General features: G+C 43.6%; 1 protein-coding gene across 6 annotated transcripts in view; it reads left to right on the plus strand.

Moving 5' to 3' along the window:
• The window catches only part of usp36 (ubiquitin specific peptidase 36), a 94,388-nt gene that overhangs the window by 16,724 nt on the left and 63,056 nt on the right, over window positions 1-14,608 (plus strand). For 5 of the 6 annotated variants that reach the window (XR_011587312.1, XM_070857769.1, XM_070857768.1 and 2 more), the window contains exon 2: window positions 5,290-5,441. The exons of the other annotated variant lie outside the window; for it this stretch is intronic. The gene's annotated coding sequence lies outside the window, so the exon portion shown is untranslated. The remainder of the gene's footprint in view (window positions 1-5,289; window positions 5,442-14,608) is intronic. 6 annotated transcript variants of the gene reach the window in all.

The raw sequence follows: 14,608 nt of genomic DNA on the forward strand, positions 1-14,608 counted from the left end.
GACCGTGTTGAAGCTAGCACACAAAGGTAAAGAACAAAATGGCTGTGTCCTCTGAAATTATACTTGGTGTGAACCATTTTCTTCAGGGGAGATGGGGTAAGGGGACAAAAGAAAATCCATTGCATTCATGAATGCTTTTTTGGGAGGGGGATGTGGGAACCTGTGGTGGCTGGATGCTTTTTTCCGCTTGTGTATGTATATTGATGAGAAATAATTGTTTAGAGAGCGTTTTACTCTTGAAGTGGTAGCTGAGGGCTGACTTCCCCCTAGACCAATGGAAATGGTTATGCTTAGATATTGGGTGTTGAACAGGATGAAGGGGAAGGGACTGAATATGCTGGATTGAGGCATGTGTTGTACGGCTTGCACCGTATTCCATACAGTTACTCCCAGGTGTCATTTTTTCCTCCGCAAAGGTCTTCATTTATTCTTGCCGCTGAACAGAGTTCCCTTAGTGCAATGGAATCTTTCATCGCTATTTGAAGAATAACGGGGAGTTGTGTGTGTCCTGACCAAAGTAATGTAAGGCTGAAAGAGACGATGTGACTACTTGTATAATTGAACTGTACTTTAAAAATGGTATGCAGCAAGTCATCAAATTTCATTTTTTTAAATAGACCGCTGTCGTTCCATTGCTTCTCTTGAAATATGTGGGATCAACTATTTAACGCTGTCTTCAGATGCTGTTCAGTCTAATCCAAAGATATGCTTTGGATGACTTTCAATGCAGTTTCATTTTTAGTATATCTGCTTTGCACTGTACCCAGCTGAGTATGTAAGCAGACAGCCTGTTCAGAAGCCTCTGCCAGTGTCTCTTTGTAAATGGTTGCTAGAGAGTGCACAAGACTGACCCAGGATAAATCTTCCGCTATCGATAGGTTCCTTCCTCAGTGTGACCGTTCAGGAGGGCAACGGTACATATGAGCCCATGCCTGGCCACTCGCAGTGCGTTGCAATATTGATGCTCAGCACCGTGCGTAATGTACCTTCATTATTCAAGATGGAGTTCAAATTAGTGCTGCTTATATCAGAGGTTATGGTGTGGAGTGATGTACAAGTACAGTGTTTTTAAATAAAATATCTCTTGGGTTTGTTTAACTTAACCGTGATTACTGCCCGTCTGATTTTACGCATCTTAAAATGTTTGGTGTATATTTGTGCTGAGGTCTTCAATTCAGTGGTTTGATTTTTAAAGAAAACGGAATTTTCATTATCTCAAAAATTATGTGAAAGCTATTGAATGAATTGATTTGTCCTGCTCTCTGTGGTTCAGGGTGAGATATAATAAAAATTTTTGGGAAAAGAAAATGTTTGTAATGCAATCAATTTCAAATTCCTCATCTACAAATCTCTTTATGGCATCACCTCGCTCTATCTCTGTCATCACCTTCACCCCTGTGCCCTGTCTCAAACCCTTTGTTCATTCAGCTTTGGCCTCCAATCCCCTTCAGGGGTGCAGAGTTTTCAGCTGTCTTGTGCTTCCTCTCCCTGGCTTTGAACAAGTTCTAGTCAGACATGCCCTGGTCACCTCTCCTAACTCCTTTACTGATGGTCTGTGTCTCGTTTTCTCCTCAATGAAGTACCTTGGGACATTGTTCACCACGAAAAGCATTATATAAATGCAAGTTGTTTGGATTGGCTGTTTTGTCACAAATTTTGAAAAGCAAGTTAGAATTTTTAGTAACCAAATGATTAAGAAGCTATGCAAATAATCAACTGCTTGTGAAAGGTTGAGGAAAAGAAGGGGATGTGTGCAGCTCAAGTTGTTCCAGTTGCAGAGTATTATTTATCCAGTCCCTGAGCAGGTGAATTTGACTTCTCATTTGCTTCATCCTTTGTCATCTTGACTCATGGGGTCTCCTTCCTTATCTCAGTGGATTCTGCTGTAAATCGTAATTATGCTTTGTGTGTACTTGCTCTGGCTCTAACATTCTCTCAAAGGCAGTTATACTATTTTTATGTGCTCTGTAACTCACTTGTGTGTTTGGATCTGTAAACAACAGGCTTCGGAAACCTTAAGGTGACCACTTCAGACCCCACTTGTAACCTAATGTCTCTGTTCAGAATACATTTAGAAACCAGCTAAGCTTCTGAATGTTTCCAACATTGTCTGAATCTCTTGATTGTGTTCCTGTTGTCCTGCTCTCCTAGGTGAGTGTACTTCTACATGTAATAATGTCTGTAATAATTTGGATAGGTGAAAGTGGTTTCTTTAACTCGTGAGGTGGTTTGAATAGGTCAGGCTCGGCTCTGATTGAGTAGTCTGCCACTATTTGCTTTCAATGTTCACAAATATTGGGTGCTTGGACAAGGTACAATCTACGCCACCTATACCTGGCGTGTTGGTGTCACCGCACTGTGCCTGCTATACGAAGTGGCTGGTACAACAAATAAATTATGATGTGAAGTTGTGGGCAGGTAAAATAATTCGCGATAATTCTGGAAGAATATGCAAGACATCAGGATATCTTGTTGAGCACTGGAACCGTTTCATAGGTGGTCAGACTGTGATGGGAGTGGCCGGAAGGTGCCTGTAGGAGGGTGAGTTAGACGGACCCTGAATCTGCAGCAAATGGTAACACTAGTTGTCTTATTCCCAATAACCTCCCATTTCTATTGAAATTGTCTTTCAAGAATTCTTGCATGTTGGTCGCAAATAGTTTATTCAACAGAATAACTGCTTCTCCATACACAATTAATGTCACTTGATCAGACTCGTTTTAATTTTAAAATCTGTCCAGCTCAGCAAGGTGGCAAGCAGGACTCTTAGTGGCAGGAGATCTCGGTCACAGGGTGTTGGGACTTAATGACAGGCAATTGCATTTTAACAGGGTGCGAACAGCTACTTGAATTGCCCAGAATAGCCGTCGTGCTGAATATGGTTTAAGCAGCACCTTTGTAATTGATGCCTATGGTAAGGGAAAATGGTTAGCTCAGTTTGTCCAATATTGGTGCACGGGATAATCAGAAATGGTGTAAGGGGTGGGGACTGTGCCGGAGGTAACCAGCATCCATGGAGCTTATAGTCCATCAAGGACTGACTGCAGGAGAGAAAGGAAGAGAAGAGAGCATGGATAGAGGGGAAAACATCTTGGCACGGAAGTTGATGATCCTAATCATCTGCAGTGGTGTGAGCTTTCATTATGGAGTTTGATAGTTACATTTCCTCCTTCCCCACCTGCCCCCGCTCTATCTTCCCCCTTCTCCTTGGCCCCAATATAACGCCCATTTTAGTCGTGAACGACGATCTCGCTGCAGCTTTCCCCCTTCACAGAACTTCCCCAGCCTCCAGAAACTCATCTGATCTCGGAGAAACAATTCCTGCTCCCTTGATCTCCATCCCATTCAATGTCTCACGACACAACTTCCCTTTCTGGTTCCTATGCTGGCTGGTTCCCTCTTCCCCGGCATTGTCCCGCACCCCGTCAAAACCCATCTACCCTCATCACTATCCATCCCTTTCTCGTAGCCTCTCATTTCCATAGCTATTTCTCTATAACTCCGTTTGAATCCTCCAGTCCACCTTTGATTTTTTTTTTAATGCTGAATTGGCCGTACCCTCTGTGAATGTGTCCGGGGCACTTTATCCCTCCCTGTGGTTCTTCAACTTATCTGCAGTGGGACTGCTCTTGCATGGTTCCATTTCTACCTATTCAAACAAACAGGACATCTCGAGCAATGGTTTCTTTTCCCAATTGGAGCCCCCCAAAGATCAATATTTGGCCCCTTCCTCTTCTGACTCCATATATACCCCTTCAACGGTATCATCTCCACCTCTCTCTCTCTCTCTATCTCTCTCTCTCTCTCTCTCTCTCTATCTCTCTCTCTCTCTCTCTCTCTCTCTCTCTCTCTCTCTCTCTCTCAACATTGAAAAGAACAAAGCCATCAACTGCCTCACTTTGCCAATTATTCCACTCTAAGTCAGAAGATTGTGGGTTCAAGTCCCACTCCAGAGCCTTAAGCTTAAAAGTCTGAGCTAACGCTGCAATGCTGAGGGAGTGCTGCACTGTTTGAGGTGCCTTCTTTCAGATTTGACGTTAAATCGAGGCCCCGTTTCCGCGCTCGGTGCACGTAAAAGATCCCATGGCACTATTTCGAAGAAGAGCAAGCGAGTTATCCCAGGTGCCCTGGCCAATATTCATCCCTCAATCAACATCACAAAAACAGATTATCTGGCCATTATCATATTGCTGTTTCTGGGAGCTTGCTGTGTGCAAATTGGCTACTGCGTTTCCTACATTACAAGTGACTAGACTTCAAAATTACTTTATTGGCTGTAAGGTGCTTTGGGGTGTCCAGTGGTCGTGAAAGGTGCTATATAAATCCAAGTCCTTTCCTTATTTCCGCACACTCCCTGAACACTCCATTCCTCTGGCCTTGTGTATCTCCCCATTCCTTTGCCATACCAGAGCCTTCAGACACTTTTATTCTATCTCTCGAATTCCTGCCCTCCGCTTCTTTCTCTTTAAAACTGTCTCGCAATCCATCTCTTCGACCAAGCTGTTGGTCACTCACCCTCGTAATCTCTGTTTTCCTTGTTCAGCACAGTCTGTGAAGTGCTTTGGACATTTTTTAAATTGTTGATGGTGATGAAGAAGAAAGAAGAACAAATTCATGTTTTGGACTTTGCTTTTCATTAGATTTGGAGACTGAGATATTCTTGATTTTTAAAAGTAAGAGTAACTAACATAAGAAATAGGAGCAGGAGTAGGCCATTTGGCCCCTCAAGCCTGCTCCGCCATTCAATAAAATCATGACTGATCTGATCATGGACTCAGTTCCACTTCCCTGCCTGCTCCCCATAACCCTTGACTCCCTTATCTTTCAAAAATCTGTCTATCTCCACCTTAAATCTATTAAATGAGTCATTTTAACCTGAAAGAAGAGACAGAAAAAAGTACAAGATAATACAACGCAGGCAAATTTTAAAATAAATTGTGACCACTCTTCTCTCCCTGCCTCTCTTTCCCTCTTTAAAAAGTAACTCGCATTCCAGTACATTTGATAAATGCTGGAACTTCTATTTTAATTTATATGGGGAGAAGAGAATCAGTAGCCGAGCTATTGGAAAGCAAAAGATAATGTTAGAAGTGACCTTGATTTGAACTGTCTGCTGTACATTGCCTATTTGGAAATAATGGCTATAGAGGGGGTTGCCCCAAAAGACCATTGATTTCAGGACTATGGGCCACAAGGTCTATTTTAAATCGTTAGTCTAAACTGTATGTAGAGGTTGCTGCGCTAACGATTATCAGCATTTAGTAACATTCTGATACAATGTGCTTGCAGCTATCTGGACAAGTCTTTGCTGAATTAAGTGGGTGTAGTTGTGCTGCAAACAGCAGAGAACCGGACTGTGAATCATCAAGGACTAAAAATCACGGAAATAAAATTGAAGTGCTGGAAATCCTTAGCAGGTCAGGCAGCATCTGTGTAAGAGAGTAAGTTTTTCCTCTTTTTAAGGAATCAAATTGAGATTTCTTGTGTAGTAAAGAGGTTTACATTTTCTAAACTATTTTCATCCATGTATTTTGATATCTTTGTTACGTTTTTTTGTTTCGTGAAAGTTGCACATTTGTATGGAAGAAAGGCAATTTAAAAACTGACAAAGTACTCTCCAGCATTCGAATCCTACAGACTCCTTTTAATGGTACATCTTGGAATATAGCCGAGTGATTGACATGACCTGTTTTAAAAAATGTGTAATATATACACAGAGGAAAACTCTCTGCATTGTCAGGGTTCATGAAAAGATGGCATTTTCACCCACTCTTGTATTGTAACTTCTGTCTAAAAATAGAGGGGGCGGAAATGTAAGATCGCTGACCTGTTGAAGCCCTTTGTGATTCAAAGACGAAGTTATTCCTTCCCTAGAAACAGGGAATAAAAATAATTTGCGCCGCATGTTTTAATTGCGGTGTTGAGTCATGTTGTTTTTCAATAATACATAATACTAAGAGTACCAACAAGACCATGTATTGTGCATGTTACTATTCCATCCTGCAATAGTCTTTTTGCTGATTTGAAATGAAGTGCATTCACTTTTTTTAAAACTTGTAATATTTCATTAAATATGTTACATGGCCCAATTTGAAATATCCCTTTTTTTTAAATTAATCAGAATGCAGCCACATTAAAGGAGCTTCTGGGATAGGTATCTCAGATCCTGGGATGAACTGGGGGATCTATTGGATACAGAAATAATTCTGAGCCTGATACAGTTGTAATCATTTAAAAAGGGACCATTGGGACACCAGTTTTTAAGACTTTTAAGCTAATCAGTTCACAATTATTCACCAGGAACTACACACAGCAGCAGCATTATCTCATGTTAGCCGTGTGTGGTAAAGGGGGTAAATACAGTATGCTTTGGTGTGTGCAACCATCTGTAACTTTCTGGAGTAAGGTAACGGAAAGTGTGGGGAAACTCGCAATTGAGCATTGCCAAGTATGTCCGGGCACGGAGAGATGCTCGAAGAATTGGATATAAATAAACTCAAAAATTGTACTGGTGGCCCTGATAATAGGGAAAGGAATAATATTGTAGAGATGAATTCTCTAACAGTGGATTGATGCACAGCTAGAAAGATAAACTAGGAAGGCTGGCATTTTTTAAAAAAGCTGACATTGAAAATATGGTGGCTGTATATATCAAGAGGAGAGATGTGTGAAGAGAGCAGAGGCCTCTGGGAATAGTGAATATTAGTTTGAAAACTGGGTGTTACAATTTAATTCCAAGGAATTCAGCAAGTAGGTAAAATTGGATGCGGTAACTATAGATTATTTTCTATCTGAAGGAGCTTGGGTAGACCAATTGTCTGTCTTGTCTGTTTATCTTGTGTTGTGACCTTTTCCTGACCTGTCAAATTTCCGTCTGACATTTGAGCATGTTAAAGTTGCATTTTTGTCTGATGCTTGAAAATAAGAGTGTGAGTGACTATCTCCCAACCTCTCGGCTACGAGAGACGAATGAGTTGCCATTACTGGAACTCGAGTTGGCATCTCATCCCCATTGTTGCCCACGGAACCTCCTTGTTGATGAAAATTACCTCGTTGGCTGTTCAAAACCTTAATCACTGCATTGCTTGGTTTAATGAGTAAACTATTGGTTTTCTGTTCCTGCAGATTGATTTTGAAGTACAATACTTCTCCATTTAAAAATCTTTATTTTTACTTTACATTCTTAAACATTGCCTTTCTGTAGTCTCGTGCTGTACATATTTTGCATTTCTTAGTCATAACATTTGCACCTATCTAGTCTATTACACGTGACTGCCACTCTTAAGGGAAGACCAGTGCTCTGTATTAAAAGCAAATTATTTTAAGCTAAGGAATTTTAAGCAAAGTTTTACTTCTGTTTTTAATACTTGTCGCTTTAGTGAATATTGCTATCTGGGCTGAGTGAGGAATTAATGATCCCAGCCCTGAGAATGGAATTCATGCAATTGAAATCAATATTTTTCATGAAAGAAAATACCAGTGGGTAGGAGAGTACTTTGTTTAGTTTCCTTTTTACGTGGCTGCTGATTGAGCAGTGCTGTTTCAATTAGTGCAGATTCAAAAGCACCCATAGCACACGTACCAATTTTGATCCTTGAATGGATAACTTGTGTATCTGTTGCTAAGTGGCTGCTTGTTATCTCACAGAAGATCGGCCTCAGAAGCTGTGTGAGGTGGGTGTCTTTAGAGACCTTTCAAATCAGTGCCAGTTGAAATATCTAATTGAGTGAGAAATCTGTAAATCAATAAAAAGAATGCCCCCTTCCCTTCTCCATGTTCCCCTTCAATTTGTGTGATATAAAAAAGACCATGTTAAAGTTGGATTTTAAATGGGACAATTGAGTGAGATTCCCTCTAAGAAACTCAAACTTTTTTACCGTACATTCAGCGTACACCATTTTAGTGTTGGTGCAGAGCCAACTGGTTTTCCTTTTATCAAGAATGCTAACGGAGAAACTGCGTGAAGAGTGGAAGTCACATGTGTTCAGTGATTCTGAAAGGAAGCAGTGATGCTGCCTCCTCCAGGTAGTCTCATTCCACTTCCAGTACCCAGCTGAGCCCTGCATTCCATTCAGGCTGTACCACTCGTTGCATAAATGCAGCCTTAAAAGAGCAGTGCGCAGCTTTCTCTCCATTTGTAAGCACTGTGATGTCACGGCAGTAACTTACTGCAAAACTTGCTGCTGTTTTTTTCATAATCTCAACCTGTGACTCTTAAATGTTCTGATTCTGTTGGTAATATGTCAAAAAAGCTTTTAAAATAAAGATCTTGCATTTATATAATGCCTTTCACAACCTCAGGATGTCCCAATGCACCTTACAGCCAATGAAGTACTTTTGAAGTGTAGGCGCCATTGGAATGTAGTAAATGTGGCAGCCAATGTGCTCACCGCATGGTTCCACAGTCAGCAATGTGGTAATAACCAGATAATCAGCTTTTTAATGATTTGGTTGTATACATATTGGCTAGAACACGGGGGGGGGTGAGTCCCCTGCTCTTCTTTGAAATAGTGCCGGGGGATCTATTGCGTCCACCTGAGAGGCAGACGGGGGGCCTTGGTTTAACGTCACGCCTGAAAGACGGCACCTCCGACAGTGCAGCACTCACTCAATACTATACATGTGTGTTAGCCTAGAATTTGTGCTCTGATCTCTGGTGTGGGACTCGAACCCACAACCTTCTGAAAATAGGCAGTTTTCTGTTTGGCATTTGATTTGCCAGATCAATTTAAATTATCTATGCTTTTATAAAATCACCATGTGTATTTTGTTTAAGCACAAAAATGCTACTGGCACTTAATTGCTTTTTGCATCTAGTTTGTTTACACAGCAGTAAATGAGACAACTTTTAGTGTGTTATGCAAATAAGAATCTTTGAACTTGCAAGCTGTTGCCTCAGTTTATGGGACTTGGTGATTTACTGAAAATGGAAGAACGATGGTGCATATCTTTCAAGATTCATGATCTACTGGCGTTATTCACTTTACTTGTGGTAAATCATAGACTTCTGCTGCATCCTATTCGTACCACACATGGGGGCCAAGTTTCGGCCTGAGTTGCTCCTGTTTTTTTTCGAGCAACTGGTTTAGAATGGAGTATCTTAGAAATTTGAATTCTCGGCATTTAGTTTGCTCCAGTTCTAGTCAGTTAGAACAGTTTCACTTTGGAACAGAATTTTTTTTTTTCTGACCACTTACGCCTGTTTTCAAAGTTTAGGCAGTGAAAACTTACTCCAAACTAACTTTTAGAATGGAGTAAGTGAAGATTTTTGTACGTTCGAAAAAACCTTGTCCACACTTTAGAAAATCAGGCGTAGGTTACAAATTAGGCGTAGGGAATGGGGGGGGGGGGGGGGAAAGAGTCATTAAATTCTACAATCAATCTTTAGTCATACTTATACAAATATTATACAAATAAATCCAACCTGAATAAAAATTTATAAGCAAAGAAAAGATTAAATAATCCATGTTCCTACCTGTGTGAAACAGCAGCAGCCTTCGAGCTGCTGTGCTTCAGGCAGGCCTTTCATGTTGGAGACAGGCAGGGGTGTGGCGGCAGTATCTCGACGACAGCCCCAACAGCGGCAGCAAGCAGCCTTCGAGCTGAGCTGCGGTGCTTCAGGCAGGCCTTCATTCCGTCAGTGGCTGGCTGGCAGCCGAAGAAGCAACACGCACACAGCTTTCGAAGGGGGTTGAGGCCATTTGGCCATGGGATAGCGGCATCATCAGTGACTGGATGGCAGGCAAAGACACAGCAATCAAGCAGCCTTCGAGCTGTGAGGGGCACTGAGACTATTTGGACAGGAAGAGGCAGCCACATACAGTTTTATACTTAATGCAGCACCCATTATGCAAATTTATCAACACCATGTATTATGCAATGGTTCGCCATCAATTCACTGCATAGGAGAGAATTGATTAGAGCTCACCGCACCAGGAACGTCGTAGCCCGTAGATTGATGGGCAGGAGACCTTACCCACGTCGACAATATCGAGCCAGGGGCTCGTACCTGGACATGAGCGAGGCTGATTATGTGAAAAGGCTGCGTTTTCGCAGAGAAGTTGTCACTGAAATCTGTGATATGGTGAGAGCAGATTTGCAGCCCAGAAGCAGAATGCCAACTGCCTTGTCTGTTGAAGTGAAGGTAACAGCTGCACTTTCTTTCTATGCCTCGGGATCGTTTCAGGCTACAACTGGAGATATGTGTGCCATCACTCCAACGTGCAATACATGCCTGCATTTGCCAGGTCACGGCTGCACTGTATGCGCGAAGGAATGACTTCATCAATTTCCCAATGACCGCACAAGCGATCCATGAGAGGGCTGTGGGCTTCTTCAGGATTGCCGGCTTCCCAAAGGTATAGGGCTGCATTGATTGTACCCACATAGCCTTGCGAGCACCCGTGGAGGATTCTGAGCAGTACCGAAATAGGAAAGGTTTCCACTCCATCAATGTGCCGCTCGTGTGTGACGACAAGCAGCGCATCATGTCAGTCGATGCGAGATACCCTGGCAGCACCCACGATGCGTTCATCCTACGCGACAGCGTTACATCTGACATGTTTGAGCAGCAGCCAGAAGGGCAGAGCTGGCTACTGGGAGACAAGAGGTACGGCCTGACCACCTGGCTCATGACGCCCCTACGCATGACACGGACAGAAGCTGACCGTCAATACAACATGGTGCACATTGCGACGCGCAGCATCATTGAGAGGACCATTGGCATATTGAAACAGCGATTCCGATGCCTGGACCATTCTGGAGGACAGTTGCTATACTCTCCTCAGATTGTCGGTCACTTCACTGTTGTGTGCTGCATGCTTCATAACTTAGCCATCATGAGGCAGCAGGAGCTGGTAGTGGAACCAGAAGACCTACGTTGAGGGTCCAGTGCATGATAGTATTACGGAAGAGCAGGATGTGGATGATGACGACTATTAGGAAAGCATGCAAATGCCTGATGCCGGAGGAGGGCCGTCCATCGTGCCCCTTTAACGATTGCTCGAGCCTTGCGCCAGCAGCTCATCCGTGAACGCTTCAACTACTGATGCCTGAAGGCTCTGCAACCACTTTTGCGCATGGACATGATTATTCTTTGCAGTTGTTCCTACGTTGTGTTGTGTTAATGGAACATGAAACAGTTTTAATGAAAAAATATTTTATTGAAAAGTTACCACTGAAATAAAATATTTGTTGTATCAAACGATACTTTTTAATATGACTCTTGAAGATCAATTAAAAACTTTAAGATCACTTATAAACTTGTAAAATTACAAAAGTTACAAAACTTTTGAAAAATCTTACACTCTGAAGAACACTTAAACTTCAGGATCACTTTTTAGGTGCAAAATTAAATAAGATACAAAATGTGAGAGCATTTACACTATAAGATCACTTTAAAAACCATAAGATCACTTATAAGTTGTAAAGTTACAAAACTTACAAAACAATTTCAATTTGAAAAATGCTACTACAGCTACATCAAGAACAAGAACAAAAGCAGCAAAGAAAGGCTGCAACCATGTCTCATCCATATCTCGGTGAATGTTCACTTCTTCATGGGGTGTCATTTGATTGGCCGGGCTGTGTGCCCTTATTGCAGCAGCTGTCTCAACCAGGCCCTACCTGACGGCCTGTGCCGTCATTTGCATGCCCTCCCTAATGGCCTGTGCTGTCAATTGCACTCTCTCCCCAAGTTCCCGTGTCATTACTGCTATTTCTCCCGTCAGGACCGTCAACTCTTCACCCACTGCACTGACGCCACCGATGAGTGATCGGGTAAGCTCATTGGTCTCCATACCCAGTGCCACAACTTGATCCACATCTGTTGCACACTGCATCTCAGGAGAGCGTGTCTCCAATATCCTTCTCCTCTGCCTGGGTCTGCTTCGTGGCACCACTACACTGGGAGGCACGGACGTTGGGATGCTCGGTGTTGCAAGCGGCACCGCGACACAGGGAGGCGCGGGCTGGGACTGTGGGACGCTCTGTGTTGCAGACGGCTGAACTAGAGGGAGAGGCTCGGGCTGGGATGGTGGGGCGCTCGGTGTTCCAGACGACAGCACTCGAGTGTGAGCCATGGGCTGGAATGTTGGACGAATGGGTGTAAACTGCTCCATGATACCAGCAGCAGCACTGGGACCCGCAGCGTCGGAATCAAAACCATAGTAGGTGGAACCAGAACCTATGCGAGAGGGAGGCGCAAGCTGGGACGGTAGTGCACTGACTGTAGAATGCTGCATTATACCAGTAGCACCACTGGGACCCGCAACATCGGAAACAAAACCATGGAAGGTGGAACCAAGACCTATGCTAGGGGTTGAAACTCTGATGCCCCTTGATGGGGGCTCATAAACATTAATTTGGAAGCTCTTCCCCTGCAGACATTTCAGTCATTGCTGGCATCATCCGGTCTGGTTCGTCCGCAGCTGGTTGTACTGGTTCTTGTTCTGTACCCTCAGGATCCTCAGAGTTGGCAGCAGCAACATCGGCGTCATCATCATCATCATCATGTTCTGCAAAATACATCAGAACACGATGCTGAGAATGGCGTGAGTATCACGTGTAGCTAGTTGGTCGTACCGCAGGGAAAGGGTCCACAGCCAGATAGGGAATGGAAGACCAACAGGAAGAGCAGTGCAAGGAAGGTAGTGCAGGAGTCCCCTGCGGTCATCCCCCTGCAAAACAGATACACCGTTTTGGGTACTGTTGAGGGGGATGACTCATCAGGGGAGGGCAGCAGCAGCCAAGTTCATGGCACCATGGCTGGCTCTGCTGCACAGGAGGGCAGGAAAAAGAGTGGGAGAGCAATAGTGATTGGGGATTCAATGGTGAGGGGAATAGATAGGCGTTTCTGCGGCCGCAACCGGGACTCCAGGATGGTATGTTGCCTCCCTGGTGCAAGGGTCAAGGATGTCTCGGAGCGGGTGCAGGACATTCTAAAAAGGGAGGGAGAACAGCCAGTTGTCGTGGTGCACATTGGTACCAACGACATAGGTAAAAAAAAGGGATGAGGTCCTACGAAACGAATTTAAGGAGCTAGGAGCTAAATTTAAAAAGTAGGACTTCAAAAGTAGTAATCTCGGGATTGCTACCAGTGCCACGTGATAGTCAGAGTAGGAATCGCAGGATAGCGCAGATGAATACGTGGCTTGAGCAGTGGTGCAGCAGGGAGGGATTCAAATTCCTGGGGCATTGGAACCGGTTCTGGGGGAGGTGAGACCAGTACAAACCGGACGGTCTGCACCTGGGCAGGACCGGAACCAATGTCCTAGGGGGAGTGTTTGCTAGTGCTGTTGGGGAGGAGTTAAACTAATATGGCAGGGGGATGGGAACCAATGCAGGGAGACAGAGGGAAACAAAAAGGAGGCAAAAGCAAAAGACAGAAAGGAGATGAGGAAAAGTGGAGGGCAGAGAAACCCAAGGCAAAGAACAAAAAGGGCCACTGTACAGCAAAATTCTAAAAGGACAAAGGGTGTTAAAAAAACAAGCCTGAAGACTTTGTGTCTTAATGCAAGGAGTATCCGCAATAAGGTGGATGAATTAATTGTGCAAGTAGATGTAAACAAATATGATGTGATTGGGATTACGGAGACGTGGCTCCAGGATGATCAGGGCTGGGAACTCAACATCCAGGGGTATTCAACATTCAGGAAGGATAGAATAAAAGGAAAAGGAGGTGGGGTAGCATTGCTGGTTAAGGAGCAAATTAAGGCAATAGTTCGGAAGGACATTAGCTTGGATGATGTGGAATCTATATGGGGAGAGCTGCAGAATACCAAAGGGCAAAAAACGTTAGTGGGAGTTGTGTACAGACCTCCAAACAGTAGTAGTGATGTTGGGGAGGGCATCAAACATGAAATTAGGGGTGCGTGCAATAAAGGTGCAGCAGTTATAATGGGTGACTTTATTATGCACATAGATTGGGTTAACCAAACTGGAAGCAATACGGTAGAGGAGGATTTCCTGGAGTGCATAAGGGATGGTTTTTTAGACCAATATGTCAAGGAACCAACTAGGGGGGAGGCCATCTTAGACTGGGTGTTGTGTAATGAGAGAGGATTAATTAGCAATCTCGTTGTGCGAGGCCCCTTGGGGAAGAGTGACCATAATATGGTGGAATTCTGCATTAGGATGGAGAATGAAACAGTTAATTCAGAGACCATGGTCCAGAACTTAAAGAAGGCTAACTTTGAAGGTATGAGGCGTGAATTGGCTAGGATAGATTGGCGAATGATACTGAAGGGGTTGACTGTGGATGGGCAATGGCAGACATTTAGAGACCGCATGGATGAACTACAATAATTGTACATTCCTGTCTGTCGTAAAAATAAAAAAGGGAAGGTGGCTCAACCGTGGCTATCAAGGGAAATCAGGGATAGCATTAAAGCCAAGGAAGTGGCATACAAATTGGCCAGAAATAGCAGCGAACCCGGGGACTGGGAGAAATTTAGAACTCAGCAGAGGAGGACAAAGGGTTTGATTAGGGCAGGGAAAATGGAGTACGAGAAGAAGCTTGCAGGGAACATTAAGACGGATTGCAAAAGTTTCTATAGATATGTAAAGAGAAAAAGGTTAGTAAAGACAAACGTAGGTCCCCTGCAGTCAG

The sequence above is a fragment of the Pristiophorus japonicus genome, chromosome 16 (assembly GCF_044704955.1).
Source record: "Pristiophorus japonicus isolate sPriJap1 chromosome 16, sPriJap1.hap1, whole genome shotgun sequence".
NCBI classification, from domain to species: Eukaryota; Metazoa; Chordata; class Chondrichthyes; family Pristiophoridae; genus Pristiophorus; species Pristiophorus japonicus.